The 14,734-nt window shown below is 43.5% G+C and overlaps 1 protein-coding gene and 1 pseudogene across 1 annotated transcript in view; one reads left to right on the top strand and one right to left on the bottom strand.

Annotated features, from left to right (window-relative positions):
- The window catches only part of Tut4 (terminal uridylyl transferase 4), a 180,314-nt gene that overhangs the window by 109,374 nt on the left and 56,206 nt on the right, over positions 1–14,734 (bottom strand). The gene's annotated exons all lie outside the window — the stretch shown is intronic.
- On the top strand, positions 2,043–3,338 carry Rpl9-ps7 (ribosomal protein L9, pseudogene 7; annotated as a pseudogene).

Genomic DNA, 14,734 nt, shown 5'->3' with positions numbered 1-14,734 from the left:
TTTAATCCCAGGACTAGGGAGGCAGGTGAATCTCTGAGTTTGAAGGCAGCTTGGTCTACAGCGTGAATTCCAGGTTAGCCAGGGCTACATGGAGAGACCCTGTCTCAATACAATTTTAAAAAAAGAAAGAAAGGAAGGAAGGAAGAAAGAAAAAAGAAAAGAAAGAAGGAAAAAAAGAAAGATTGATTGATTTAAGAGCCTTTCTTTATCCTAAAATTACAGGTCAGTTTTGGAACAATCTATAAACCTGAGAGATATTCAAATCTAATTTTTGTGCAACAAAACATACAGGTGCCTGGGAGTCAAAGTGTAGGTCTTTAATCCCAGCACTCAGCATGCAGAGGCAGATGGATGTCTATGGATTTGATATCAACCAGATCTACATAGAGAGTCCAGGCCAGCCAAGGATACATAGTGAAACCCTGTCTCAAAAACAAAACAATGTGATAACAACTTACAGGTGATTGTTACACTTCTATTTGAATATCTGTACATTTAATAGAGGATACATTCCTTCCTACATCTACCAGTTCTCAAAGACAGAAGCTCTTCTTACACTCTATTGAGGTCTTTTCTCTCTTTCCTTCCTTCCTTCTTTCCTTCCTTCCTTCCTTCCACTCTTCCTTCCTTCTTCCAATGAGACTGAGAATTGTGAAGCCCAAGCTACACACTTACTAGCACTTACTAGCTGATCTCCCACTTACTAGGAGAATTTCTAATTCTCCTGCCTCAACTTCCAGAAATCTGTAGTTACCTCCCGTTTCGTTCAGGACTGGGGAAATCAGACTTAGGGCTTCATGTACACTGGCAAACTCTGAGCTCCTTCTCCAACCCAGACATCTTCCTTTCAGCTCATCTGCTGGTAATTCTGGCTTCAAGAATAGCCTCACTCTTCTTTTTTTTCATGTGTAAAAATGAGGATGAATTAGATAAACTAAGGCAGGAAGAGACTCCAAAATAGTAAAATTCTGATATGAACTCTCCTTTAAGGGAGCTGTTTTACTTTCCTCTAAACCAATTTTATTCTTCTTTGTCCTTTAAAACAAAAATGAGATCCAATTGCATTCTACCAGTCTCTCTGCAACCAACTCTAATGTGTTAGGACAATCTGTACTCTGACTCATCTTTGTGTCCTATAACATGCCATGCCCTCTATCCATAAATAAACCCTTACATATATGGTCAGATGATTTCAACAAGGTTGCTGAACCATGCATCAGGAATCACTTGTGTTTTATTTTTCCTCCAGAAAATAGTGCTTGAGAAACCGGATCCCCAACATGCAGAGAGTGAAGTTAGACCTCAACCTTAGGCCACATTCTAAAGCCAACTCAACATGGATCCCTGACCTAGATGTCAAACTGTAAAACCTAGACCTAACTGGCAAAACTGTAGACCTAAAACTTAGACAAAATCATAGTGGAGGAGCTCTAAGACACCAAAGGGACAGGGAGCAACAACTAAGATATATTGTACTTTGTGTTCATTTTTTTTCTTAATCAGTCTATTTATTTATTTATTTTTACGTTTTTTAAAACTGTGTGTTTGCACACTCATGCATGGGCTGCTGCTGTACCCAAATGAAGGTCAAAGGGCAACTTTTTTTTTTCTGGTTCTTTTTTTCGGAGCTGGGGACCGAACCCAGGGTCAAAGGGCAACTTTTGAGAGCCCTTCTCTGCTTCTTCCATAGGAACTCTGCGGATGGAACTCAGGTTGTCAGGCTTAGCAGTAAGCACCTTTAGACGATGAGCCATCTCCCTGACCTATAAACCTTATTTTTGCAAAGACACTCTTGATGGGGTACAAAGATAACACTGGGAAAGAAAGAAAATATTTACAAATTCCGTATGTGGAGAGGAACTGATAAGTGCAATATACAGAAGGCTCCTAAACTCAAGAGCCGGGAAGCAACCTGACTCAGAGCACACACAGGATTGGAACAGCTTCTCCAGAGAAGATCCAAATGCCTGTACGCACAGGAAAAGACACTGAAAAGCAAATGGTCAGAGAAATGCCAGAGAGAGCTACAATGAGATAGTATTTCATTGTTCTGGCTAGTAGAAAAGAAAAAAAAAAAAAAGTAAGACCACTAGTCGTGGTCCCACGGTTGTACACAAATGTAAATGCAAGCATTCACTGAGCTGTGCACTTAAGTCTTGTACCCTTATTCTGTGATTCTACAATGACAAGTAGTCTGACTTAACATGGAGCAAAGACGAAAGAAAAGGTTAGCAGATGTGATGATCAAATCTTGATCATTGACTTGATGGGATTTAGAATCTTATGGGAACGAACTTCTATGATATTGAGGGTTTTCCAAAGATACGAAGTGGAGGTGGAAAGGCCCACTTGGCTATGGGGCAGCAGGACTGTAGAGTCTAAGGTCCAGACTGAATATAAAGGAGAAAACATGAGCACCAGCATTGCTGTGTTTCTGCTTCCTGACTGACCACCACACACTCCTACCAGCATGCCCCCCTGCTATAAGATATAATATATCAAGCTGTGAGCTGGGATAAATCCTATCTTAAGTCACTTTTGTCAGGTATTTTGTCGCAGCAATGAAAATGGTGGCTAACACAGTAAATTGCTAAATGAAGTTAGAAAGGTAGAGTTGCAAAGAGCCATATGAAAAAGACTAGACTTCGCTCTTTGCCCATCTACTGTGCGAATGAAGACCATTCTCAGCAGTCAGACTGTTGACATTCCAGAAAATGTCGACATCACTCAGAAGGGGCACGCAGTCCTTGTGAAGGACACCAGGGAAACTCCGAGAAGGGACTTTAATCACATCAGTGTACAGCTGAGTCTCCTTGGAAAGAAAAAAAAGAGGCTCCGTGTTGACAAATGGTGGGGTGACAGAAAGGAACTGGCCACTGTCAGAATCATCTGCAGTCATGTTCAGAACATGATCAAGGGAGTTACGCTGGGCTTCAGTTACAAGATGAGGTCTGTGAATGCTCCCTTCCCCCATCAACATCATTATTTGGGAGAATGGGTCTTTGGTTGAAATCCAAAATTTCTTGAGTGAAAACTTCATCCGCAGGGGTCAGGTGAGAATAGGCGTTGCTTGTTCTGTCTCTCAAGCCAGAGAGATGAATTAATCCTTGAAGTAAATGATATTGAACTTGTTTCAAACTCAAGGGCTCCGATTCAGCAAGCCACAACAGTTAAAAACAAGGATATCAGAAAGTTTTTTGATGTTATCCATGTGTCTAAGAAGGGAACAGTGCAGCAGGCTGATGGGTAGACCAAAGATACCCAGTTCCAGAAACAAGATCCTGATTACAAGTACAACATGGGCTCTTTGGGGACAATAAAAGACATATATTGAAGAAGAAGAAGAAGAAGAAGAAGAAGAAGAAGAAGAAGAAGAAGAAGAAGAAGAAGAAGAAGAAGAGGAGGAGGAGGAGGAGGAGGAGGAGGAGGAGGAGGAGGAGGAGGAGGAGGAGGAGGAGGAGGAGGAGGAGGAGGAGGAGGAGGAGGAGGAGGAGGAGGAGGAAGAAGAAGAAGAAGAAGAAGAAGAAGAAGAAGAAGAAGAAGAAGAAGAAGAAGAAGAAGAAGAAGAAGAAGAAGAAGAAGAAGAAGAAAAGAAAGACTGGACTTCATCCTGCAGGTAATGTTAAGACGCATTCAAAGTTTACGTAGGAGAAGTACGTGCTCACATTTCTGCTTTGGAAAGTAAAGTCCAGAGGACATTGCAAAGTCAGCTTGGAGGGAGAAAATGGAGAATAGGTTTCTCTGGTCCAGATAGGATCTCAGCAGCAGCTGCTTAACCAAAGGGATACTAACTTTATATCCTTTCTTGAAAATAATGAAGGGAAAGGTAATTCAGTTGTTGCCTATGAAAAGACTTGATGAGTGATCTTAAGTCAAACTTAAATAGTTTTTATTTATATGTGTAATATAACCATATCATATTTTTTAACCTTTTGAAAAAAATTGGCATTAAAGTAACAATGATCCAATCACAGTCCTATTACTATTTTAGTATGTTTGATTTTGAGTCAGTTTTATATTTTCTTCAAGCTGAGGCAGGCAGACTATGATGTTAGGAGAGCAACATGAGCTAAGTCAGAGCTGTAGAGTCAGAACCACTAAGTATGTTTTGGCAAAAAACAAGGCAGGATCCACGAAAAGCCAAGTCACAAATGTGTCAAAAACAAGAAAACAAGTGAAAGTGGAGGGCAGATGACCACAAGTTCCAGACCAGTCTGGGCTCAATCATGAGTTCCAGACCATCGTGGACTACATAGCAAGACCCTTGTCTCACTAAAACCAAGCCAAACATGTGTAAAGAAAGCAAAGAGCAAGAGAATAAAGGAGGGGTGTGTTAAAATGTGCCACGCTGGAATGCTTGTGTCCCAGCAAAATTCCCATGTTAGAACTTAATACACAACGAGATAGTATTACAGGTAAGGCCTTTTGGTAAATGATTGGATCATGAATTATGATTTTTGGAGTTTGGGGGGGTTGTTTGTTTGTTTTCAAGAAAGGCTTTCTCTGTGTAACCCTGGCTATCCTGGAACTCTCTCTATAAATCAGACTGACCTCTGAGATCCACCTGCCTCTGCTGCCAGAGTGCTGAGATTATAGGTGTGTGCCACCACTGCCTGGCCTGGAATTTTGTCTTCATAAAGAGAAATTAAAGGACACTCTCCGGGCCCTTCCTTCATAGGAAGATTCAGCAAAAGGTACTTTGAAGCAGAGATTCTCCCCTTCAGCACATGCCAGATCTACAAGCAGCTCTCTTGGGGGGTTTCTGAAGGGGTGACTGTTATAGTAGATGGGGCTTGCAGCTCTCGTTGGAGTGGTTTCATAATCCTTCCCACAGTCTTCACCCTGCCCCCCAGGGTGCTCCAGATGCCCACAGCTAAACCTTGAGCTTCTTTCTGTGTCTCGTCCATGCATGGTTGCCTATTTGTCTGTCCTAACTGCCTCACTCTCTCCTGCTCTGATTCTCCCTGCCCTCTTTTCCTCCTCCCTTCTCCTCTCGCTGAGTGTGCCTGCCTGCCTGCCTCTGTTGTGTATCTTGGCTCCTTTTTTCATTCCAGGCTTCTCTGTCCTTCCTCCCTGACCCTCACCCTCCAGCCCTACCTCACTCAGTCCTTTCCTTGTCCTCAGGCTCATCCTTTCTCCTGTTTATCCCTAAACTTCTGGCTCTTATTAGAATGATGTTGTAAACAAATGACACACACACCAACCACAATTTTACAGGGGGTTCTCCTTGCCTGCCTCTCACCTCAGACAGCCATTTTGCATCCTGCCAGCAATGAATGCTCTCAGTAGAGTATTGTTATCTCTCTAAACTCATCTGAGGCATCCTCTGAGTATTTATTACCATACATGCCAAGAAGAGGACAAGAGAACACAACTTTAAGCCTACTGTTGTTACAACAGGATAAAATATTTGAAGTCTGGGGCTGTCCTCAAAAATCTAGGACATAATGTTGCTATAAATTCCACCTATCCAGAATCCAACTCCTAAGCAGATTTACAGGAAGAAACCTGAACACTGAGTTGCTTGGAAGTCTGTGCTCTATATATTGTTCTCAATCCAAAGAGAGGGCTCCCCTACTCCGTTATACCCCATCTTATTCTCTCTAAGTCTGGGATATTGACATCCAAATCACTGTCTAAAAATCATATGCAGTGTTGGCTTCAACTGCTATATATGCTAACAATGTATATTAAACAGCACATATATTAAAAACATACACTGAGTGAATCTTTGTTTCTATGGTAGAGGAGAAAGGTTATAGATACATGAGAGAGCATAGCCAGAGGCAGACACATCTGGGAGAGTCCAGAGTGGTCATGACCCTGAACCATGTGGAGAAGCAGGGAGGGAAAGGAAGAGAGCCAACAATAAGAGGCAGAACATAGAGAGATTCTTAACTGGAGACTTTGTGACACTCACAAAAACAATTTACTGAACCAGATTGATCCTAGCATGCTACTCACTAATTAATCCATAAATCAGAGCAACAATCTCCAATTGTGATGTGCTTGGTTTGCATTAAACTTCCCATACTTTAAAAAAAATTAGAGGGAATGGAGAGATGGCTGGGTGATTAAAAGCCCTGGCTGCTCTTCCAAAAACCCAGGTTCAATTCCCGCACCTACATGACAGCTCACAACTGTCTACAACTCTATTTCCTGGGGATCAGACACCATCGCACAGACATACAAACAAGCAAAACACCAATGTATGTAAAGTAGAAATAAATAAAATTTTAAAATAAAGAAATTAGAGAAAGCTCTTACCACTGGGAATGTTTCAGTCTATCTAGACTTCCCATCTTATGCTGCCCAACTTCTGTTATTCTCCTTGTATCAGGGTGGACCCTGGGCTATAGATAGGTAGGTAGGCAGATAGATATGTATATACACACATATCTAAAGTTATATTTACTTAATGCTTACTTATATCATGTAATCTTAATCAGATCTCTTAATATGAATGCTTTCTCTGGTAAAATTGCAAAATTCCCCCTTCCCTCCTCTTCTTCCTCCTCCTTCTCCTCTTCTCCCTCCTCCTCTTCCTCCTCCTCCTCCTTATTGTTTTCTCTTTTGGTTTTTTGAGACAGGATTTTTCTGTGAGCCCTGGCTGTGCTGGAACTCACTCTGTAGACCAGGCTGTCTTCCAACTCAGAGATCCACCTGCCTCTGCCTCCTGAGTGCTGGGATTAAAGACGTGTGTGCCACCACCACCCAGCTTCCTTTTTAATTCTTTATTGCCTCTTGAAATGACATTTCTCTTTGTGAATCAATGTGGTGCTGCCTAGCTCTAGATAAATCTTATTCTTTTTGTCATACATTTATGCCCACATTTGTCCTTTCCTAGAGTGAAAGACATATTTTAAACTTTTGCTTCCAAAGAGCAAACTAATGGTTGGGGGATCCAAATTTAAAGATGGACACACACACACACACACACACACACACACACACATACACACACACACATTAACACACACACACACACATTAACACAAACATCCTGAGATATCTTGTATAGTACAACAAATGTTGGTGCTATCCCCAATCCCTTGATGACCAGAGAAGCTGACAGAGTCAGAGAGAGGAAGAAGTAACTTGTTAGAATGTCTTCTGCAATCTGCACAGGTTGTAGAATCCATGCACTCTTCCCCTAGAAGTGACTTTCATCTGATTTTGTACCCAAGCTGGCATATCTAGTTTCCAGGCCCACTCCAGATCATTAATGACAACTAATAGAGGTGGCAGTGTGAGGTGGGAGGCACAGAAAAACCACAGTGCTGGAGAGCACAAGTCCGGAATGTAAACTGTAGGCTTGAAGCCTGCTGCTGCTGTTTCCAGCTGTATGACTTTGAATGAACCTCTTACTGTTTTTACTTCAATTTCTTCATCCGTGGTGGTTCATTAGGAATAGCTCCCGTTGGCCCCCATACGTGAATGCTTTGTCATTAGAAGTAGTGGTACTTGACAGGGATTAGGAGCTGTGGCCTTGCTGGAGGAAGTGTATCACTGGGGATGGGCTTTGGGGTTTCAGAAACCCAAGCCAGGCCTGGTGGTGCTGGCACTCATTCTCCCTCTCCCTCTCCCCCTCTCCCCCTCTCCCCCTCTCCCCCTCTCCCCGTCTCCCCTTCTTCCCCATCTCTTTCTTCCTGCTGCCTGCAGATCTAGTTGTAGAACTCTCAGCTACCTCTTCAGCCTCATATATGTCTGTGTGCTGCTACATTTCCTGTCATGTCAAAAAAGAGCTAAACTTCCAAAACTGTAAGCCAGCCCCAGGTAAATATTGTCCTGTATAAGAGTTGTTGTGGTCATGGTGTCTCTTCACAGCCATAAAGCATTGAACAGAACTGGAGAGATGACTTAGCTATTAAGACACTGACTGGGGTTGGGGATTTAGCTCAGTGGTAGAGCGCTTGCCTAGCAACCGCAAAGCCCTGGGTTCGGTCCCCAGCTCCGAGGGAAAAAAAAAAAAAAAAAAGACACTGACTGCTCTTCCAGAGGTCCTGAGTTCAATTCCCAGCAACTACATGGTGGCTTACAACCATCTGTAAAGGGATCTGATGCCCTCTTCTGGTCTGAAGACAGCTACAGTGTACTTATATACATAAAATAATTAATTAATAATTATTTTTAGAAAAGCATTGAACAAGATATCTGTAAAATGGACATAGGAACAGTACCTATTTCACACAGTCGTCATAAGGAGTACATGGGTTAATGTCTATAAGGTGCCCATAATTATAAGTACTATGGTGTATTGAGTGTATTGAGTAACTGTAATGACAAAATGTAGCAAAGAAGAAAACAAGGACAAAAAGTTAAGGTGTAGAGCTCTTGCCTAGCTTATAAAATGTGCTCAGTTCAACATTTAAAAAAAAAAAAAAAAGATCCAGAAGCTGGGTGTAGTGACACATGCCTTCAATCCCAACACTTGGAAGACATAGTCAGGCAGTGAGTTTCAGAACAGCCTGATCTACATATCCAAGACAGCCAGGACTACAGAGAAAGACCCTGTCTCAAATGGACAAATTAAATAAAATAAATAAATAGATAGATAGATAGATAGATAGATAGATAGATAGATAGATAGATAACTACCTCCCAAATACTTACAGAGAGTAAAGGGAGCCAGACATGGTAGTGTACACCTTTAATCCCAGCACTCTGAAGCAGAGGCAGGCAGTGAGTTCAAAGCCATCCTGATCTATAAAGCTGTTATACAGTGAAACCCTATCCTGGAAAACCAAAGTGGGGTGGGGGAAAAATAGAGCTAAGGAGACTCAGTAAACTGCTCACTGTACAGCATGAGGATCAAATTTGATTACCGCAACCTATTTGAAAAAGCCAGGCATGGATACTGAATGAAAGCACTGGTGAGGGTGAGGACACTGAAAGAGGCAGATCCTTGAGGTTTGCAGGCGAGCCAGCCTCACCTAGTCATCGAGTTTCAGATCAACCAAAAAAGACAAGGTGGCTAGCTCCTAAGGAACGCCACCCAAGGTTAACCTCTGGCCTTCATACTCCTGTGCACACACTAATACAGAGTCACACGAAGAGACTAAAAGGAATAACAAGCACCTGTTACAGGTGCAAACCTTTACTCCTAGCACTCAGGAGGCAGAGGCAACAGGACGTCTTTGAGGCTAGCACTGTCTACAAATCTACATAGTTGAATTCTAGGCTAGTCAAGGCTACAGAATAAAACTGTCGAAGAAAGAAAGGAAGGAAAGAAGGAAAGACCCGGGATGTAAGAGGTACTCAAAAGCACGCTGACGTTTTTTTTTCTTATTTTCCTTCAGTAATCTACAGGATCTTGCTGTATCCCTACATCGTCCAGGACGGCCTTCAACTTGTGAGTTCAAACAAAACACCCACTTCAAACACCTGGGTACTTGTGACTAGCAGCACACACCAAAGTATGTGACTTCTATCAACACACTTTAGTCTTTGTCTCTTACTAAGCCTGAGCAACAGACAGGGTGCTTCCCTGTCCCGATAAGCCCTCCCATTTGTGTTTTAGGTTTTTTTTTCCCTTCTTCGAAACTGTTCAAAGTGCGTCAATACATACTCAAATGCCTCTACGCCTCCGAAACCTCCCTTTGCCTCTTCAGAGAGAATGAGTCACCACTCTGGCTGGATTCTGCAGAACTTACCAGCTATCACCTCACTTGATTGCAGTGTGTTATCGTTTCTTATTTACACGCCTCCATCACTTGGTGATCCTCATCCATGACTAAAGCCAGATCTTTTTTCTTTTCTTTTTGCTTTGTTTTCATTGAGACAAGGGTTTCTCTGTGTAGCCCTGGCTGTCCTGAAACTCCCTCAGTAGACCAGGCTGGCCTCAAACTCCGAGTTCCACCTGCTTCTGCCTCCTGAATACTGGATTGAAGGCCTAGGCCACCACGGCCTGACTCAGGTCTCATTCTCACAGCATCTATTACAACACTTGGCCCTCGACAAATACGCTCATAAATGGAGGAATGGTAAAGCAAACACTCAAAACCGCCGAGTTCTAGGCATTGTTTCAAGTGCTTTACAAATATTAGCTTTGTTTAATCCTCATTGTAATCCTGTGGGTTCCTGTCATTTCTACACAGTGAGATCATGTCACTCAACTAACTGGCCAAAGTCAGAATTCAACCTAAGTGGCTGGTGCCAGAGTCCAGGTTCCGTAGCCAGGAAGCCACTTACTACGACAATACCTCCGGTGAACAAGGGATCGAGCCCAAAGGAATTTGGCTCTTCTCAAAAATCTTGAATGTTTATTTTTGTTTATGTGTATATTTCTATGTGAAGTACGCCATTGTGTGCAAGTGCCCAAGAAGGCCATAAAATATCACGGGTTTCATTGGAGCCAGTGTTCCAGGTAGTTGTGAACCAAGCAATGCAGGCACTTAAAACAAAACTGGGTCCTCTGGAAGAGGACTACGATCTTGACCACTAAGCCATCTCTGCAGCCCCCTTCCCAAAAGTATTACAATGTCAAATTGTGTAGCTCTGGCTGTCCTGGAACACACTATGTAGACCAGGCTGGCTTTGAACTCAAGAGAGCCAACCTGCCCCTGCCTCCCACATTCTGGGATTAAAGGCGTGAGCCATCAGGCCCAGTTCTTCCTTCCATTCTTATCCCTTTCCTTCCTTCTACTCTTCTCAAACATTATTTTTGTTATATTTTATTTATTTGTGTGCATGGGCTGAGTATGGACCACGGCGCATACAGAGGACAGAGGACAAATTTCCTGAATTGATTTTCTCCTTTCACCCTGTGGGTCCTGGGGATTGAACTTAGGTCATTAGTGTGGTAGCAGGTACTTTTATGCACTGAGCCAACACTGGGCCCAGGCCTACTGTTAAAGGCAGGAAATGAACTTGCTTCTAGTCTTGTTTCTTCCTTCCTCCCCTCCCTCCCCTCCCTCTACTCTTCTTCACCTCCTTATTCTTTCTCTTCCTTCTTTCCTTCCTTCCATGACTCCTACATAAGGGTTTCTATGTGTAATCAGCACAGTAAACACCTCTTTCTAATTGCTGTCCCTGTTACTCTCCATCCCACACACCCCATCCCCTGTGTTTTTGCTCTCTGGCTTCTTCTATTCCCTCTCCCTCTCCCTCTCCCTCTCCCTCTCCCTCCCCCTCCCCCTCCCCCTCTCCCTCCCCCTCCCCCTCCCCTTCTCCCTCTCCCTCTCCCTCTCTTCCTTCCCCTTTCCCCTCCCTCTGCTCCTTCTCCCCTCCCCTTCCCCTTCCCCACTCTCTCCCCTCCCACAAAGACCCATGGTAGCCACATTGCATGCCAAGTTGTGGCTTTCCTTCAATCATCAGCTAAACCCTCATCCTTCTGGAAGCCTTTCATTTCCTTTCCCAAGGTCCCTGTGTCACCTTCCTGATCCTACTTGGTCCTCTTTCCTATTTACTCATCTGTCTTTTGCACTAGACTACAAACTCCATGAAAGCAAGAATTGTCTCAGACATAGTATGGCCGTGCAGGTCTTTGATCCCAGCACTCAGCAGGCAGACAAATGGATCTCTGTGAGTTTGAGGCCAACCTGGTCTACAGAGTGAATTGAAGTCTAGCCAAGGATACATAGAGAGACTCAGTCTCCCTTGACACACACAAAAAGAACATTTCTCTCCCAGTTAACACTAAGCCTGCAGCACCTACTCTGATGCCTTGCACATAATAGGTGATTGGTGATGCACGTTGAAGAATGAGCCAGACGCAGTCACTACACTTAAGAAATCTAGGAGCGGGGGGTTGGGGATTTAGCTCAGTGGTAGAGTGCTTGCCTAGCAAGCGCAAGGCCCTGGGTTCAGTCCCCAGCTCCGAAAAAAAGAAAAGAGAAAAAAAAAAAAAGAAAGAAAAAGAAATCTAGGAGGGGCCTGGTGGTGGTAGCACAGCCTTTAATACTAGCACTCAGGTGGCAGAGGAAAGTGGATCTCTGTGAGTTCAAGGCCAGCCTGGTCTACAGAGTGAGTTTCAGGACAGCCAGTTCAGACAAAGCCTGTCTCAAAAAATAAAAAAGAAAGAAAGAAAGAAAGAAAGAAAGAAAGAAAGAAAGAAAGAAAGAAAGAAAGCAGGCAGGCAGAGAAGCAAGCAAGCAAGCTTCTAGTGAGGAAAAGAAGTCCAGGGGGGTACAAGAAGAGGAATGTTGCACTGTACATGGTGGTACATACCTGTAATTCCAGCTCTCAGACAGTGAAGGCAGAAGGATGAAGAAATGCAAGGCCAGCCGGGCCTATATGAGACCCTCTCTCAAAAAGCCAGGAATAACCCCAGCACTATGAAGCCAGGGGCAGACAGATCTCTTTGAGTTCGAGGCCTTCCTGGTCCACAGAGAGGGTTCCAGGCCAGCCAGTGCTACACAGAGAAGCCTTGTCGTGAAAAAATAAACAAACGACAACAAAATGGCCAAAATAAAAAAGTAAATAACACTTGCTGTAAAAAACGACTGACCTGGGTTCAGTCCCTAGAAGGAAAAATCTGAACCCCCAAAGTTGTCCTCTGCCCTTTCTTCATAGGCACTTCGGTCCTCTCTCTTCTCTCTCCTGCCTCCTACTCCCCTCTCTCTTCCTCCCCTCCTTGTGGTATCCTATTGATTAGGCCCCACTGCCATTTCCAAAATGTCTTCACACGTCTTAATTGTGAGTTATGCAAGGCTTTGCTTTACAGAACTTCATGGTTTGCTTTGGCCCTGTGCTGACCTTGTTCCCTAAGCACAGTCAGGCCCAGAAAAGATCTTAGAATCCCGTAGTATGTATACCATGAAGGCTTAAAGGAGCCGACTTACAGCACTCTCTCAGCTCTCTCATAGCCCACACTCCAACCAATAGTAAGTACATTTCAGTTCTGTACACAAAATTTGGCTCCCTAGAGCCTTTGGGTCACCGCATGTACCAATGTCCCCACCCCCATCTCCTCCTTCCTACTCCTTTTCCTGCTGCTCACTCAATAACTCCGACTTAGTCTCCACATTTCAGCTTAAACACTTCCAAGGAAATTTCATTTGACCTGAAGTCAGTTTATATCTTCCAATTACATGGTTCTATACTACCCTGGACTTTTTTAAGATTAATGTGTTCTTTAATATTTATTTTTATTTACATCTGTGGGTCTCTGTGCCTGTCTATGTCTGCGTGAGTGAGTGCCGCATATGTGCAGATGACACTGGAGGCCAGAGATCAGGTTTGGATCTGTGGTTAAACTCGGAGTGAGATCTTGTGATGTGGATGCTCTGAGGCCGACTTGGGTCCTCCTGAAGAGCAGCTAGTGTTTTTACCTGCTGTAGCCCAGGCTTGCCCACATGTCTTCACTGTGTCATTCATCACACCTCTAAATATTTGGTTTTCTTTTCTTAATTAAATCACAGGGTTCCATGATCCAGCATTTGAACTATAGTGCATTACAGACACTCGATTAACATTATATTAATAAGTTCTGAATAAATGAATCAGGGCTTCGTTTCAAGTAGGATTTAGTGGACCAGCTTTTGGCAGACCACTCTTGGTGCTACTTATTTCAAACTCAAGAATCACCACTTAGTGACTTAGTATTAGTGGCATTTCTCATGAGCCATTATGAACGAAAGTCAGTGTCAACAAGATGGCTCGGCTGTCTAAGGCACTTGCTGCAAGTCAGAAAACTTGAGCATAATCCTGGTTCCCACATGGTAGAGGGCGAGAACTGATTCCTGAAAGATGTTCTCTGATATCCACCTGTGTGGATGGTTTTGTATGAGTAGTATGTGTATTGTGTGATGTATACCTATGTGCATGCATGGTGTGTGTGTCTGTCTGTGTGCATGGTGTATGTGTGTATATGCATGGTATACACATGCACAGCGTGTGTGCATGATGTGTGTGTACATGACCTATGTGGGTGTATTCACTATGCGTGTGAGTGCACAAAGTGTGTGTGCATGGTGTGTGTGCACTGTCTATGTGCACGGTGTGTGTGTGCATGTGTGGTGTGTGTCTGAGCATGGTATATTTATGTGTGTGCACAGTGTGTATGTGTGTGTGTGTGTGCATTGTCTATGTGGATGGTGTATATGTATGAATAAACAATGTGTGTGCATGCATTAATGACGTATGCCTGTAGTGGCTGCACTTGCACCACAGTGAGTGTATAATCACAGGACAAATTTTGGGGAGTCAGTTCTCTTCCTCTTCCTCTACCTTGCTAAGGCCATCTTTCTGTTGTTTAAGCTATACTCCAAGCCTGCTGACCCACAAGCTTCTGGTGACTCTCCTGTCTCTGCCTTCTGTTTCACTGTAGGAATGCTAAGATACAAATTCATGCCACCACATCCAGCTCTTCGATGTGGGTTTCAGGGTCTCACTTGGGTCTTCAGGCTTGTGCGGCAAGTGCTTTCACCCACTGAACCATCTCACCAGCTCCCGGCGTTTGCTCTGGAGATTTGACCATGTTGATACAGAATTCTGGTCTGTTCATTTTGTAGCCTTTTTTGGTGACTCATCGTCTGTATTATTTCTAAACACTGCCAAGTATTCCTGTTAGTCATTTGTAGTAATTATGTGAAGTAGGCAGTGCCCTAAAGAAAAGGGACAGTTGATGACCCACTTCTCACCCTGGGGCATTATAGCTCTGCAGGCACATGAGTGCTCTGTCTTTTAAGGAACACAGTACGAGGGTTTTGTTGCCTAGCCAACCGCCCTATGCAATTCTTTAGGGATGAAACTTCATGTTGTATGGCTGAATGAGCGTGGTGAGCTATTGTCT

The sequence above is a fragment of the Rattus norvegicus genome, chromosome 5, assembly GCF_036323735.1.
Source record: "Rattus norvegicus strain BN/NHsdMcwi chromosome 5, GRCr8, whole genome shotgun sequence".
Taxonomy (NCBI): Eukaryota; Metazoa; Chordata; class Mammalia; order Rodentia; family Muridae; genus Rattus; species Rattus norvegicus.
The sequence above is the reverse complement of the archived record's forward strand: the minus strand, read 5'-3'. Positions and strand labels throughout refer to the sequence as shown.